Genomic DNA, 17,836 nt, shown 5'->3' with positions numbered 1-17,836 from the left:
GCAGAGTCAGCTTTGCGAAAATCACGGGCAGTTTGTCGAAGCGCCGATTCGAGATATCGAAGAGGCACTTGCTTTTCCAGACGTGTCAGCGCCTGTCACATGCACAGTCAACTTTGCAGAAATTATGGGCAATCTGTCGAAGATCTCTTGTTAAGTAGAAAGCACGTGAAGTTTACTATCAAATCATCCAACGGTTGCTGACAAGAGTGAAAGAATAGTACCGGTTATTAATTCCTATAAATGTCACCTTTCACCCTCCACTGCAAGGCAAACATACATAACCATTCTTCTTCTCCGAGAATGCCTTTCCAACAAACCCTCTCGAGTCACTCAGTGTTCCTTATTCCTTGGGGTACCTCTGCAAACAACTCATCCAAAGCAAAAGTATTTCATATCATGAAGGTTGAAAGCAAGAGTATCTCATATCATGCTTTCTCCCTGTCTTTCTCCTTGTCGTTGTTTTGGGACAAGGAGAAAGAGAGCAATCAGCCAGCACTTGGTATTAATCTTCCGATCTAGAACCGACTGCCTGGAACCCCTTCCTGATTGCTTACCTAGCCTTGCTCTCGAGTACTCATCTTCATCATTTTATGCTTCCTCTTTGTCTACCACATCTGCTTGGGGAACAGATAAGGGAAGTGAAAATGATACCTTGAAGCATATGAAGACAATTTACCAATTTATCCTCAGCTATGGACAAGGAGAAAGAAAGCAAGAGGTGGGCACTTGGAAAGATTGAAGAAAAAAACAGACCAACACCTCTACCTCGTGTCTGCCCGCCGTGCAGAAGAAACAAGCAGAGAAGAATGTAGATTGCACAATCAAATCAACCCAGCAGAATAAGTCTGATTTGAAACCAAGGAACTCTCATATTCCTCGCTCAGAATTCCAAAGCAGTTCGAGATCAAAGCTGTGGAAAGATAACAAGATCATCTATCTCCAAAACCAAATTTGCGTTCTTAAACTCTACTCTGTCTAATTTTTACTTTGCCATACTTGTCATGTTTATTCGTTGTTTGTTTGTGTGAGTTTATGCTTGAAACATTGAGGACAATGTTTGATTTAAGTGTGGGGGGGGGGGGTAACCATTGTTTTGCATGAAATTCATAGGAGTTTATCACCTATTACTTCTAGTGTTGTTCCTTGCTATTTTAAGTGTTTTTAAGCTGTTTTGGAGTGTTTCAGTGTGTTTTGACATAAAAATCCGAAAATCTCATAAAAATTTGAAAAATTGTTTTTGTATGTTTATTTGTGTCTTAGGGTACATTCCAACACAATGATGAGGATTTGGTTTTTAATTGCATGACTGTTAAAGAGAGTTATAAACATGGATGAAAATTTGATTTACTCTTTGGTGTATGCTTGGTTGTGGTTATATTTTATGAATTCACATGCAATCATAAAGGAAAAATCAGTTTTGTAACATGCTTGAAAGAAGGAACTCAAATGTACGCTACAACCTTGTGAGACTTGAGCCTAAACGTTTATTTGGAGAGTTAATAATCTGTGCATCATTGTTTTCTAAAGTCGTTGCATGATCTAATTATTCTTTGCTTGGTTGCTACTTAGAAGGAGTTTTATCAGTTAGTTCCAAATGCTAGAACTCATGCCTATTTCATTCAAAGCATGTTATTGATTTGCATAATACATATTCAAGATGAAGTTGTGTAGTGACCACCACAGCCAAATTGCCGTGCCTTATTTCATTATGTGTTTAAGTTTAACCCCGTTGAGCCTTGTGTAGCCTATGTTCTTTGTTAACCCACATTATCCTCACCTAGCCTAGATTAGGACCATCCATACCCTTGTTCTTGAAGCATAGTAAAACATAATTTAGAAGGAATTCCTTTTGTTGAACTTTTGCAGAAAAACAAGTGTGGGGGAAGTGATTCTTGTGTATGTGTGTGTGCCAAAGTCCTTAATAAGGCACGGGTAGAAAAGAAAAAGAAAAAAAAGAAACATTCATGGAAAATAGAATGAAAAGAAGAAAAATGGTGAAAAATAGCTCTAAAGTGTTGTTTGTTGAAGAAAGGATCCAAAACATTGAATTCGGCCCTAAGTACTGCTTGAATCTTCCTGTTGTGTTTAAAAGTTAATTTTTGCATTATTAAGTGAATTCCAAGCATCTATTTCATTATGTTGCTTGCTATTGCTTTCAGAATGTTTGTTATCCCTATCCTTTCTTTATTAACCATTACCCTTAAACCCCATTACAACCCTTAACTTCATCTTGAGTGTCATGCGTTTCAATATGTGGAGTTTGGAATTGGTATGAGCATATGGTGTCATTGGTTCTTGCATCTAAGTAGTAGCATTCCATTCATGAGATCATATCTAAAACATGCTTAATAACTCCAGAAAATCGCTTTCTTTGTTATACATATATGTGAGTTTTCGTTTTCATGTTTACATCAATCTTCTCACATATAACTAGTGTAGGGCGTGTAGTCAGAAAATGTGTGAAAATAGAGAGTATCTTGTAAGGAATTGAGTAAATTCTCTAAGACATGTTACTACATTCAAAACATCGTTTTAATTGGTTAAATGTGAACTAGTAAGTGGTGACTGTGATTAAGTATGTGCTCAAGTGTGAAGATAACTAAAATATGTGGGAATAATGATTTTTAACATGTCATGTGCATTGGAAATCCTTGAGGCAAACGTTGGAAGGTTTAGGTTGTGTTTTGTTTTCTTTATTTTGCTCGAGGACTAGCAAAAGCTAAGTGCGGGGGAATTTGATAGGAGCATATTTATGCGACTTAGTTAACATGTTTTCTTGCACTTACTTAGTTAGTTATTGCTTATAAGAGTGTTTTAAGCCATTTTCGTATGTTGGTAGGTCCTAATAACAAAGTTGGCAAGAAAAGTGCATTTTGGTGCATTTTGGAGCAATTTTGGGCTGAAATGGATTACATGCACTTGGAGACATGATGATGGACGTTTTGGGAAGATTAGAATTCAGCATATGTGTGTGCAAGTGTGTGACCTACAACTAACAAACATCATAGCTGCCATGTGATGGAGAACATGTGTTGATTGTGGCTGAATAATGAAGAGCATATGTGTGTGCAAGTGTTACAGCTTGTGGATGTGGAAATAATGATAACATGACAACAAAGACACATGCAAAGAGGCCTTGAGCACCATCCTTCACACTTGTGCAGCAGTAACCCTTCATCATTACTTAACATTTCTACCACAAGAACATGGAGACAATATTATACAAGGCATGTGCAAAAGAGAAACATGGATAGCCAACAAATTCGTCAAAACTGCCTGTGCAGATTAGCTGACTTTGGAAGCATGTTACGAACAGCTCAGAATGAATGAGAGAATGAGCCTTATATTCTTGGAAAGCTACAGATGTCTATTTTTTGGAGCAATTTACGGATTGTTAATATCATTTTTCTAGAAGAAGTTATGAGCATTGTAACACTGAAAGGTTCAGAAAATGGCTAAGCAGATTTGGCTAATAAAATGAGAAAGTAAAGGCACTTGTTTTGTGTTTTGCTTTGTCATCAACACTCAGCAGCAAATGGGGTTATGATTGCACTCATTTAGCTTTGGAGCAAGTAGAAATGCACAGCCAGAAAGAGAAGACACACCCACATGCAAAGGAAAGGAGAAACATGGGCAGAAAATGGGTGGATTGGTGGCTGAAATGATGAAGCATGTGTGTGCAAAAGGAAAGGAGAAACATGGACAGCACACACCCATGCAATCTGCACATGCAAAGGAAATGGAGTGGTCCTCTCCCTAGCCTATAAATACATCCACCACCCACCTTCCAAAGGAGGACAATCTTGATCCATCAAAAGAGCTTCATTCACAAACACAAGTCCCTTGCCTCGAGCTCCATTCCATTTCATCCATACATTCAAACATATCTCCATACATTTTCATTTTCCATGTCGTGCAAATCCATTCTCTCCATATATCCATACACATCCTAGACACTTGTGCTACAACAAGGTGGTGAAAACAAAGGTCCTTGGCGTTTCAAGCTTGGAACTTTGGAGCGTTTTAGGTGTACTTCTTTCTTTTGTTTTCAATGTCTAAATTTGTTTATCTTTGCTTTGTAAGTATGAGAAACTAAACCCCCCCTTAGCTAGGGGGAATTCGAAACCATGTTCATGCTTGCAATATGATTTGATTACTTTCAGTTGTGATTCATAAGTTGTGAATTCAATTTACTTATCCATTTGAATTAAAACTGATTGTGTATGTTGGTTGAGAGTGCATGCTTAATTTCCATGCATAAATGTGATGCTAGGATATAAGGGAGTTTCACCTAATCGTTATGAACTTATATTCCCAAGTAGTAAAGGTTGTTCGTCATAACCGTGTTAAGTAAATTCTTGGCATAAGTTTCATGCAATTCATAGTTACAAGTGTTTCGTCAATGCTTATGATTTTCATAGAACTTAATGATTCTTGCTTGTATCTCTATTATACAATTCATGTAGGGAACTTGTGGGAAATGCTTTGGGTTGTTGTATGGAATCATCCAATTCAATGAAATTAGGAAAATCTAAGGATTAATTTAAACGTACCTAATTAATCTGGGGTGTTGAGGTTCATGGTTTATTGAAAAGCAACTGGAAATCGTTTTATATGCAAGTGTGTCATGTGTGGAGAAGAACCCTCTAGCTAGCCCATCATCCATAGTTTAACCCATCACCCATCAATTCACCTAAATTTGTCTAAGAATTTGTTTAAATTATTCTTGCTTTGTTTTCCTTATTTTCGTCCAAAACCAAAATCCCCTTATTTTATTAAAGTCATATTAGTTAGTACTTGTTTTAGATTGTGTTTGTAAGTGTTTTAAGTCAAGATAAAATCAATTTTCGTCCAAACTTAGTATGAGTGGCAGAAACTGCCTTAGAGTTGTTTTTAGGCAGTTTTGAGTCTCTATAATCTGTTTTGAGTCTTGTGGCCTTGTTTTGAGTCTTGTAAGTTTAATTTCATGCTTTTAAGTTTGTTTTCACATATTTAAGTCAGTTTCAAGTGTTTTAGCAATCCCTCCTAATCCCCGGCCTAGAACGATCCCTACTTACATTCTTTACTACAATTGACAACAAGAGGGTTTAATTTATGTGTTAAGTTAATTTTCGCATCAGTATTTCAGCCCGTACCATCTGATCATAATCATCTGGACTATTAAGCTTCTCATTTTCTTCTAACATGAGAAGCATGCGAACATAGGGGAGACCACGCTTTTGAAACTCAATGACATATACATATGCAAGAACTTTGCCTAAAACACCCTCTATTTTTTTATAACATCATTCTTCAACTCTTCAAATTTTGCACAAAAAACCCTTGTAAGCAAATCTGGTCAATCTTGTGGTGCTTGGCCAGGTAGTAACTCATCACTTATTTCTTTCCAATTTGGATTACATGTCATTGCTAGGAAAATATCTGGTCTTCCATATTTTTGAACCAAAGTCATTGCATCTTGATACCTTTGATACATGTCACGGGGACTACCAACAAAAGAGTATGGTAATATAGTCCTACAACAACTGACGTTTCATGTATTTGTTTTGTTATAAGTCGTTAATAAGTCTAAATATGTTTGTTTTGTTTCAACCCATTAATAAGTCTCATTTAATGTGACAAAACATGAACATGAAGAAATATATGTTTTTTTTATTTTTTATAAATTGATTAGCTTTATACATGCATTATTTTGTCCTGCAATTAATGAGCCTTGTAGTCCTCAATAAAATTTAGATCGAATTGTGTGTTGATTATCACTCATCCATCTAAGCTTTTGTGATTCGATCTTTACATAATTGTCAACTACTTATTGCTGCAATAGGTGGCCACCACAAAGTAGAAGCGATTTGTCATGTTGACAGATCTAAAATGATAAAATTCATTGTTCAACACAATATAAGTTTTAAAAATTAATATTGTATTGATAGAGATGAAGGTCTTAGGTTACCTAAAGAACATACGAATAATAGTCACAACATGTCACCTTTCTACTATTGTTATTTCGAGTATTCTCATCTCATCCATAAGTTCCATAAGGTAACAACAATGGATATTGTAAAGGGTCATAGTAGCTGACACAATCTTTGATACTCTTAAGTTGACCATTTGTAGTTTGCACATCAATATCTCGACCTCTAATGTTTTCTGATCCTTCACTACCTACTATGATTGCAGCAACCTAAGATGCAGATGGTAAACAATACTGTCCTTGATTCGTGGGCTGTTCCTTGATAATCAATGTACAACTTTGCAAATCTTGACTTTGCACAAGGTGGTGAAATATTTACACTAATGGATTATATTGATTCAAGATTTGTTGGATTTTTTCAACCACATATCTGTTTAGTGCTTCACTTTCTCTCATCTAATTGTCTATTTCATGAGTTGTGTCATATATATACATTTGTAGGAATCTCGATCTACTTTCACCAATAGGCAAGAGACTTCCAATCTTATGGTATATGGAACCTTGAGCACAAAATGTGTGATGTGATAAATAATAGCACTCAAATTAAACCCTCTTATTGACAATTGTAGTAAAGATGTAAGTTGGGATCGTTCTAGGCCGGGGATTAGGAGGGATTGCTAATCTAATGAAAACTGACTCAAATACATAAAACTAAACTTAAAAACACTTAACAAGACTCACAAGACTCAAAACAGCTTAAAACAACTAAATAAACTCAAACTAGACACTAAGAACAACTTTGGACGAAAATTGATTTTAACTTGACTCAAAACACTTAAAAACACAAGTTGGACAAATTCTAACTAGTTTAACACTCTAAAGTAAAAGGGGATTTGGTTTTAGACGAATTTAAGTAAAAACAAAACAGAAACTAGAACTAGACAAATTTGCACGAATTTGGTTGAATTGGATGGATGATGGGCTAGCTAGAGGGTTCTTCTCCACACATGACACACTTGCATGCAAATTGATCTCCAGTTGCTTTTTCAATAAACCATGAATGACAATGCCCCAGATTAATCGTGCCATCACTAATTAACCCTCGGATTTTCCTTAAGTCATTGAATTGGATGGAATACGCATCGTCAACCCAAATTATTCTTCAATAGTCCTTTACATGCACATCATAATAGAGATACAATCAAAGATCATTAAGCTCTATGAAAATAAAAAGCATTGACAAAGCATTCGTAACTATGACATCATGATACTCATGCTAGGAATTTAACTTAACGCGATCGTGACCAGCGACCTTCACTACTTGTGAATATAAGTTTGTAACGATTATGTGAAACTCCCTTATATCCTAGCATCAGATTCAAGCATGCAAACTAAGTAGGCCTCCTTAATCAATATACAAGAATAAGTTTTGAATAAAACAGTTAAGCAAATTGCATACACACTTTATGAAATCACAACTGGAATTAATCAATTCATATTGCAAATATGTTCATGGCTTTGAATTTCCCCCTAGCTAAAAGGGATTTAGTTCCTCATGTTCACAAAACAAAGATATATAAACTTAAACATTGAAAACAAAAGATAGATTACACCTAAAAATAATCCAGCAATCCAAACTTGAATAGCAAGCACTCAAAGGGTCCTCCTTCTTCTCTTTGCTACGGCACAAGGATTGGGGTAAGGTTTGAGGGGTGATTTGTATGGAAGAATAGTTGAGAAGATGAATGGATGTGAAGGGATTAGTTAGTGGCTACGGCAAGGGTGAATTGGATGTGTTTTGGTTGTGTAGAATGTTGGTGAATGTTGTGAGATGTGTAGAATGGTCCAGGGATCTCTAAAGGGTGCGGCAAAGGTGGATATATATATTAGAGTATGTAAAAACACTAGGGAATAAAGGTTAAGGTTCAGCAGAAAACAAAATGAAAGGGAAATAAAGTTTTTATTAAAGTTTCAGGATTTGTAACTCTAATCTACTAGGAATAGGCTAAGTCAAAGTCAAAATCCAAAGGGAAAAGGGTAAGGGGGTGCGGCAAGGCCTTTAGGAAAGTGGAAGGAACCTAAAAAGAAAAGGAAAGGGTTCCCCTTGTGCGGCAAGGAAGAAACCTTGCAGATTTGGTGCAGCTAGGAGGAAAAAGGAAAGGGAAAGGTGCGGCTCCCTCTTAGATAGGGATTAGGTCTTCTCGAAGCAATATTTAAGTGTCCTAAAGTGTTCAGGAACCCCTTGTAGCTAGAACTTAGAAAATTTTTAGGATTAGGAAAGGTCAAAACCAAAGTAGGAAACCTTGGCTAACATTCCTTCTTCAACTAGGAATCCTAGCATCTTTAGGTCTTCAATTTCGTCCATCCTCATTGCTCCATGCATGTGTCATCCATTCCAAGCACAAAAATGCTCCAAAAGGCTCCAAAATGCACTTTCTTGTCACTTTAACCCTTTGAACCTACAAACACATGAAAATAGCTTAAAATACTAAAATAACTAAAAACTAACAACATAAATGCAAGAAAGAGAGTAAATATTATAACAGTGGTAAAATAAAATTAGTTTACAGCATACTTGATTTACCACATAGTGACACAGGAAGAGAGGAGGATGACAAAGGAATGGTTTCTACTACCTCAGTGCTTTGGGGTAAAAGAAAAACAAAATGGTTCACTCCACTAATTTTGATAGAACATTTCATTTTTTTTTAAATTTATGTTGCTATATCGATATACTATAGTCTATATTCGTATCCATTCTCATTTCCTTCAATTTTTGCCCTTTAATAGTGGATTATAATTGTTGGTTGGTCCTATCATGATGATTTTTTTCCTTCACAATATTTGCCTTTTAGTATCGATATACTATATCTTTATGTGATATTCCTTTTATATTTTTCTCTTGACTATTATAGTTGAACTATTATTCCAAGTTTACACAAAACATTTATCACCTACCGTTCTAGACATATCCCTTTCCTTATTATTTTTTTGTTTGAAGTACTTGTTAAAACGTTGGTCACTGTGGTAAATATATACAATCCAAATGTTGAAATTGTTATAGACATAACATAATTATTAAATGGATGTTTGCATTGATAGTTCAAAAAGGCAATGACAATGCAAAATCACTATTCGTTCAATCTCAATAGATGTGTCTTAATAATTTGTACAAAAATATTCATACAATGTATGGATTTACAAATATATAAGTAATAGAGACAAAAAAAAAAATAAGAAATCATATTTACCCGCCGATGTTGGTCCTATGTCTTCCTGGTTTACTTCTGTTTGATTTTGTACCATATTTACTGAGTTCAATCGGATTTGATAATTGGCATGTCGTCGCATTGAAATTCGAGCCCGCTATGATGAATTCATAGATTGTCGTCTTTGCCTTTGTTGATTGCTCCTACGATACCTTTGGTCTAATTGTTGAGAATTGTAAACATTTGTTTGTTCGAAGTGAACTTCTTCATTGCCGACCTACATTGAGAAATTGCCAAAGAGAATGAATTTTATTTTATTTTTGAAAAAGAAGAAAAAATAAATCATCTCTACAGAAGAGGAATAATGCAGATTGGGTAACAACTTCTGACATATTGCTTCTATCAATTCCCTCCATACTTGATATGTTGAAGTCCTCTGAAAATCTTAAAACTGAAAATTTCAATTTGATGATTCTTAATAAAGGTAAAATTGAAGAAAAATATGAAAACATAGCATTGAAATTCAACAATGGAAAATGATGCTTGCACAAATTAGATCACAGTTAAAAAGATTCATGAAATTGTACACTATCGAATTGACAAAGCACATAACATTGAGAATTTCGAAAAGAAAAAAACACAAACTAATAGGAGGGAGCCAAACATCCACCATAACCAAAATTAAGACAATAGGCATAAAAAAGTGATGCCTTTGATGACATTCAAAGTAAATATTAAACATGTTGTGTGATTGTCTACCATCTAACAAACTTAAGAATGGATAGGGAAATACCTTAGTAATGAAATGAGGGAAATACCTTAGTAATGCAGTAATGCTATTTGTATTTCTGTTTGAATGCTCCACTAATTCACTGCACCAAAGCCAATTTAACAAAAAAGAAATGAGGAGAATGTAAACAGGGAATTGATATTAGTAATGCAAACCACTAAATGAAACACATATATACCCACTACCAATTAATAGTCCAAGTCTGTAATCCCTATTTCAGGTTGCCAAAATGAATTATGGTAAGTATACAAATAATCACGTCCAAGTTTGTAATCCTTATTTAAGCTTGACAGGACCAAAACGATTGAGGTTGAGAATTGAGAATAAAAGATTAAGATTGAGAGTTGAAAAGTTGTACCAAGGAAGACTCTTTCTCGATCTGTTTCACCTCCGTCTCACCCTTGTTTTCTTTACCTTGATTTCTATAATGAATGGAGAAACAATCCACTATAAAAAATATATATTCGTGTAATAAGATAATATGTTTTCTACTCATTTGACTTTTATTGTGGGTGAATGAATTGACTTTAAGGATCACAAAAGGGGGATTATTTCATTTATGGGTAACATAAAAATCATGGACAAAACAGAGAGTGTCATTTGGTGAGGCAGATTAGATAATCGTGACATAGTGTTGTACTAAAACAAATGACAAATGTTTAATTTTTCTACCTATTTACTCTTTGGCAAGAAAATATATAACATAAAATGAAGAGTATTCACAATAAAGAAGTAAGGATGCGTGTCTAGCTTGAGAAACATATGAGTACCAAATAGAGTGATCTCATATATTTCGCTTCTCCAACCTTTGAATACGAGTCGATGAGTGCCTAATAAACATTCAGGCGTAACATTTGTCTTCTCAGACAAAATCTAAGACAGAAAAGAACAGAGTGTCATTTGATAGCCAAATAAATTAATAAAACGCAAAAGAAATAGATAGAGAAATACTTTTGAAGTACCATCTCCCAGCACACCAGCTCTACACGTCTAATGTATTCAACCACTTATACACATAGGACGGCTGTACAAGTGAAGAGTGAGAAAGAGAATAGTGTGAATTGAAAATATTAAAAATAAAATGGGAAAATTGAATAACAATCATGGTCATTAAATAAAGCACAAATCATCGTTGTACCTGACAATGGCTCGACAGTGAAGAGTGAGAAAGAGAAGAGTGTGAATTGAATTTTGGAAAAATATTAAAAATAGTATGAGAAAATTGAATAACAATCATGCTCATAAAATAAAGCACATACTCAAAACGTCCCTCCACCAACTACCCTTTACAAAATATACATAAAAAAATAGATGCTGATAAAAAGTCCAACCAACAAATGAGAGAAAATTTTGGAGCAGTTCAACCATGTAAATGAAGAAGAAAAAAGACCATGATCAATTACTCTGCTGCTCCCTTCTTGTGATCCAAATTTGAAGAAGAATGGCTGTTTCTTATTTTCCGTGTGTCTAGACCTCTTTGTTTCTTTTATCCCTGCATTTCTGACCTAAACAACATCAAACCAAGTGCAATACAATCCAATGTAATACTCAGATAAACAAAGGAGAGACCAACGTCCCTCCACCAACTACCCATTACAAAATATTCATAAAAAAATAGATGATGATCAAAAGTCCAAGCAACAAATGAGAAATTTTTTTTAGCAGTGCAACCATGTAAATGAAGAAGGAAAAAGACCATGATTAATACTCTGCTGCTCTATTTTTGTGATCCACGAAAATTTTCAGAGCTTCGACTTTGTAGTCTCAATGCTTTTCACGAATCTGCAAGGAAATAAGAAAATGAAAAGAGTGAAAAATCAGAATCGGTCTTGGGGATTTTCCGTGGCTCTGTAGATGCCCAATCTCTTTTAGCACACACAATCTCACCCATTGCATAAGATAGTCACCATTCCCAAATTAATGATAGAAAAAAAAACCCTAGTTTTATAAATTGGGAAGTTGGGTACCTGGAGAATATGGCAATGAAGGCGGCGACAGAGTAGGTGGAGGAGAGAGAAGATGCAGAGGATTGCAAGCTTGGAGGAGGGACAGAAGATGCAGCGTAGAAGGATTTATCTGGAATAGTGTGGTTGCAGTGCGACAGAGTAAGCAATTAGTGTGAAAACACAACATACAATTATAAAAGAGATTATTTGCAATGGAGGATAATATACATGAGTAGAGAAGAAGTGATAGTCGACCTTCTCAATTCTTTGAGCTTCTGCAATTTTCCCACAACAAAACTATTTCAGTTCCTTCAATTGAAAAAAAACAAGAAAAAGAATCACCAATCAAATATCCACAAAGATCCAACGACAATTAATTTGCATAAAATCAATTACATATTGCCATAAAATATTGAAGGAAAAAAAGAAGTAAAGCATTGACTTGTGACCCGAACAACAAAGTGCGGAAAATCTATTAGAGAGTATACTGCGTGATAAGATTCCAAAAGAGAGAGTATACTGTTGACTAATTTTCATTTGAGTGGGACAACGATAGGTTCTTCTCACAATATAGTGGGAATGAATGAATGTAAAACTGTCAACTGATTTTCAATTGTGCGGGACGACGACAGTTTCTTTTCCTTCCATTACACAAGTTCTTCTCATCTTGCAAGATTGTGGGAAGAAAATTGCTTCTACTATTTTTGTTAATTTAATTTTTTTTAGTTGTTTTTATGACAAAATTATCCCTGCTATTTTGTTTGTGGATTTTTTTGTTTGAGGGGCTTTATAGTCCAATTATTTTTGGTGAAGCTTTGAGACACCAAACTCTCTTTCTGGCTTTCTAATATTATTTTTGGGGGAGGCCGGTGGCAACAGAGAGAAGAGGAAGATTTAATTGTGAGGTGTGCAGTATTTCAGCCCATTGTGCCTTTATTTATAATAGTATGATAGGTTAAATCCTTACCCTAATAGGAATACAACTCTAATATGATAATATCTACTAAAGAGAATATTCCAAGATATCCCTAGATACACTAGGATTTACACAATCACATTCTTATTCTAATTATGACTACAACACTCCTCATTGAGTGTGTACTTAAACAAAACTTTGCATCAGATCTTTTAGCAATTGATGTAGAACAATTGATGAAGTCATCAGCACAACGGGTGAATGCGAGTCTCAAATTTAAAGAAAGTATGCATTGGTAGTAAAACTCACAAAACTTCACTATGGTAAAATTTAATGCAGGTAAAAACCCGTAGACTCAGGAGAAAAGTGAAAAGTATGCATAATGTCTAAAACAAAAGTCATACAGGACGAAAGTAGTGAACTCAACAGAGTATGATCATCCCGTAATGGGTGCCTCATCAAAACCTTGTTAGGTAGCAAAAACCTAGTGGAAAAAATGCTCCCAATCGTAGGAAAAAGAATACATTAAGATCAAGTGAGCATGTTTCTGGATACTCCCCCTGAGCTAGACATAACTTCCAAATAAGAGAACTATAAGCAATTCAACTCAGATAATTTACACATATCGATTCCTTGGATGAGCTTCTGAAATGTAGACTTGGGCAATGACTTGGTGAAGAGATCGGCCAGGTTGTCCTCGTAACATATTTGCTTGACTTAAATGTTCTGATGTTGTTGTTGCTAGTGAGAGTAAAATAACTTCGGCGTTATGTGCTTGGTGTTCTCTCCCTTGATGCATCTCTTTTTAACTGCTTAATACATGCTGCATTGTCTTCAAAGATCGTTGTAGGAAGGTCAACGACGGAAGTAAGACCACTAGTGCTTCGACTATGTTCCATGACTGCTCTCAACCAAAAACACTCTTGCGAGGCTTAATGCAAGGCGAGAATCTCAGCTTGGTTCAAAGAAGTAACAACTAGCATTTGCTTGGTAGACCTCCAAGATATAGTAGTGTCTCCAACGGTAAAGACATAGCACATTTGAAAATGTACCTTTTGTGGATTAGAAAAATATCCAGCATTTGCGCATTCAACAAGGCAGGAATCAACCCAAGGACCGATGGGTGGCTGCTTCTCTCGAGGTTTCATGGGTGTAGAACAAGCCCAAATCCATTGTACCCTTGAGGTAGCTGGAAAATGTCTTTAACACCATTTCAATGTCTGCGTGTTGGCGCATTGCTGTATCTAGTCAAAAGATTAACAGCGAAACAGATGTCGGGTCTAGTGCATTGAGTTAAGTATAATAAAGCACCAATTGCACTTAGGTATAGAACTTCAGGCTCAAAAATCTATTTTTTATCCTACTTGGGATGAAAGAGATCTCGTTTAGCATCTAGAGTTCGAACGACCATAGGAGTACTCGAAGGCTTTGCTTTATCCTCATTAAAACATCGTAAGTGAATCAAGTTCGACCTGGATTGCTTGTTTCCAATTTAACCAATTCGTTCTTCGTCGACATTCATCAACAGAATGTGGTTCAATGTCATCACTAAGCATGATGTCAGTAGCTACTGTGTACGCGAATGCATTGTCGACGATCATCTCATTCTGATTCCAAACCTCATCCAATACTGCGTAGTGGACCAAAATCTCATGATTCTCAATAGGCCAGTTTGTTCATCTAAGACATCATTGTAATATAGAATACCTCATGCGTTGGAACAGATAAGTAAACGATTGTCGGATTCAGACTAGGGTTACTAGTTTGTGCCGTTTTCCTTTTATAGTGTTGTGAATCCTTTGAACTAAAAGGTTTGCCACGCTTCAGGGTAGGAGAAGATGATTGGCTATCCACCAATGTACCATGCTGTGTGGAAGGTACGGCTACCCCACCTTCGGGGACAGTTTGGCCATCCAAGACGGTGTTACGGCGTATTCTTGGTACGTCGATCCTTGTAGGTTCGTTTACTGCGGGTATATATGTGTTCTCGTAACCTTTGCTAGATCAGTAAAATCATCTAGCATGCTTTGTGCAATGCTCTAAAGATCTAAAATACGACGCACTTCAGTTTCAGACTGAGTGGTGTGGAGATCTAAATGAGACATAGTGGGAGTATACCACAACAATTTGTGGTGTTCTATAGGAACATTAACGTTCTTATCTCCCCTTAACAACGAGAAAACTGTCTCATCGAAGTGGCAATCTGTAAAACGTGCAGTAAAAAGATCTCTTATCAAAGGCTCTAAGTAGCAAATCATTGATGGTGAATCATAACCGACATTGATTCTCATTCTCCTCTGAGGACCCATTTTGGTACGTCGTGTTGGTACTATTGGCACATAAACTGCGCACCCAAACACACATAAATGTGAGACGTCAGGCTGGTATCTAATAACCAACTATAATGGTGAATGAAGTTGGGTAGCGGTAGGCCTCGGGCGAACCATCATGGCTATGTGCAATATTGCATAAACTCAGGCAGATACCGGCAATTTGGTTTGCATAACCAAAGTCTGAGCTATCAATTGACGGCGCTTTATGAAAGCTTCTGCCAAGCTGTTTTAGGTGTGAACATAGGGTACATAATGTTCAACATCAATCCCAACAAACATGCAATAATTGTCAAAAGTCTGTGACGTAAACTCTCCAGCATTGTCCAATCGAATCGACTTAATCAAATAATTAGGGTGATGAGCCTTAAGCTTAATAATTTATGTTAAGAGTTTCGCAAATGCAGCGTTGCTTGTGGACAATAAACAGACATGAGACCAACGTGTCAATGCATTAACCAACACCATAAAGTATCTAAATGGTCCGCATGTTGGTTGGATAGGTCCATAAATATCCCCTTAAATCCTCTGAAGAAACTTAAGAGGGGTATGAACAATCTATGTAATTGAGGGTTGAGTATTCAACTTCCCCAAAGAACAAGCTTTGCAAGGCGAGAATCTAACGTGTGGAGGTAAATGATGCCCATGTGATGATTTAAGGATACAATGCATCATGTCACGTTCGAGATATCTTATATGGTCATGCCAAAGCAGCAGAGTGTTCTGGAACCCTAGCATAGGGCTAGCCACATGGTAGGCCTTTATGTAGTGAATGGTTGTAATGTACAACCCACTCGAGAGACGTTCCAACTTCTTGTGAATACACTTCTAGCCATACTCGTAAGAAGTGATACAAAGAAATTCTGAACCATTCTCTTCAGTGGTTTCAACATGATATTGATTATCTCGAATATCTCTAAAGTTCAGCAACGTTATTCCGAAACGTGGAGAATAGAGAACCTCTTTAATGGTTAAGATAGTACCAGTGGACAACATTATACGGGCATTTCCGTATCCTTCTATCAGGTTGGATGGGCCTGAGAGGTTTGTCATAGGTGCATTTTTAGGTACGAAGTTAGTAAAATATTGTCGCTCACGCAATATAGTGTGCATGGTAGCACTATCAGCCAGACAACTAACTTCCCTACTAGTCATACCTAGGAATAAATAAATTGAATTGGTCACATTCATAAATACAATTCCATTCATTCAATTAATCTATTGAGAAATAATATCTATAAAATAATTAATCATAATTCAAAAGAAACCAAAACCAAACAAATTATTCCAAACACTTAGAAAAATTGTTCAAAAATTAAACCATAAACCTAAAAAAATAGGGGGGTTCGGCCACTAGGGGTAAAAACACCCTAAAACCATGTCTAGAAAAATAAAACTTTATTCTTCCTTAGGAGCGGATGCCTCCTGAAAATTTGATATTTTCATGGATGTAGTAGCATCTTTGGGATGTTCCACATGTGCAAAGTTAAACTCACAATGGGAATGATACTTGGCAATGGCCTTAGGAGTAGCTTGGCATACGTGTGACCAATGATCCTTTGATCCACAACGGTAACACATGCCCAGTTCAGTGGAAGCCAATTGAACGGTAGCTTTTTCTCTATTCTTGAAGTTTGGGACCTTAGGAGCAAGGGTTTGGCATTTATGGGTTAAATTTTCTCCCTTGGGTAGGCCTTGGCTTTATGTACCTTGGACCCGGGGTGGGCTTGCCGCCCATTACCATGGCCATGATGATGCTTTCATTGTTTGTGGTTGTTAGAATTAGTCGCATGCGCTTCAGGCAGAATGTTCGGCTCGTAGGTCGGGCTTGATAATTCTTCATCAAAAGCTGGTTTTGCTTTTCAATGAGAAGTAAAATAAAGATCAAATTCAAAAATTTGGTGAACTTATGTGCCTTATATTGTTGTTGTAAGAGAATACTTGTGGCATTGAAGGTTGAATAAGTATTCTCCAAGAAATCCTCGTCTGTTAAGTCCACTTTACAAAACTTAAGCAGTGATTGAATTCTACAAACTTCGGAGTTGTATTCATTCATAGACTTAAAATCTTAGAAACGTAAATGCTGTCAGTCGTGTCTTATTTCAGGCAAGTAAATGTCTTTTTGGTGATCGAAACGATCGGCCAGAGCAAGCCAGAGAGTGCGTGGATCCTCCTCAGTGAGGTACTCGGTCTATAGTGCATCATAGATGTGTCTTCAAATGAAGATCATAGCAATAGTTTTCTCAGCTTCATCAATGGGTTCATTGTCGATAGGTTCCCCAATGATGGGTTTAATACCCTTTTGCGGTGAGATAGAGCTTCACGTCTTGAACCCACTTCAAGTAGTTTCTTCCATATACTTCTAAAGCAGTGAAATCGAGCTTGTTTAAGTTTGATATATCCCTAAAACAAAGGGTATAAAAACGTGGTTAATCATATGGAAAGCCATAGACATTCGTCGTATAACAATCGGGTTTTATAGACATGTATAGGTTTAATTTAAGCATGAAAGCTACAGGTTTCAAGTGGTAAGTTTTGAATGAAAACTTTGGGTTTCAAAGGCACTAAATATGAAAACAGGTTCAATTTAGTTTTATGAACGATTAGTTCATAAAGGAGATGTTCCTGGAAGAACACAGAATGCAATATGCTGATTGAAGTGTAGTGGATTTGAGTTGCTTCGGGAACTCAAGTGTGAGAGCTTCAAGATAATGAAAGGATAAGTATAAAAATA

The sequence above is a fragment of the Malus domestica genome, chromosome 02 (assembly GCF_042453785.1).
Source record: "Malus domestica chromosome 02, GDT2T_hap1".
Classification (NCBI taxonomy): domain Eukaryota; kingdom Viridiplantae; phylum Streptophyta; class Magnoliopsida; order Rosales; family Rosaceae; genus Malus; species Malus domestica.
This window is presented reverse-complemented; position numbering follows the sequence as displayed.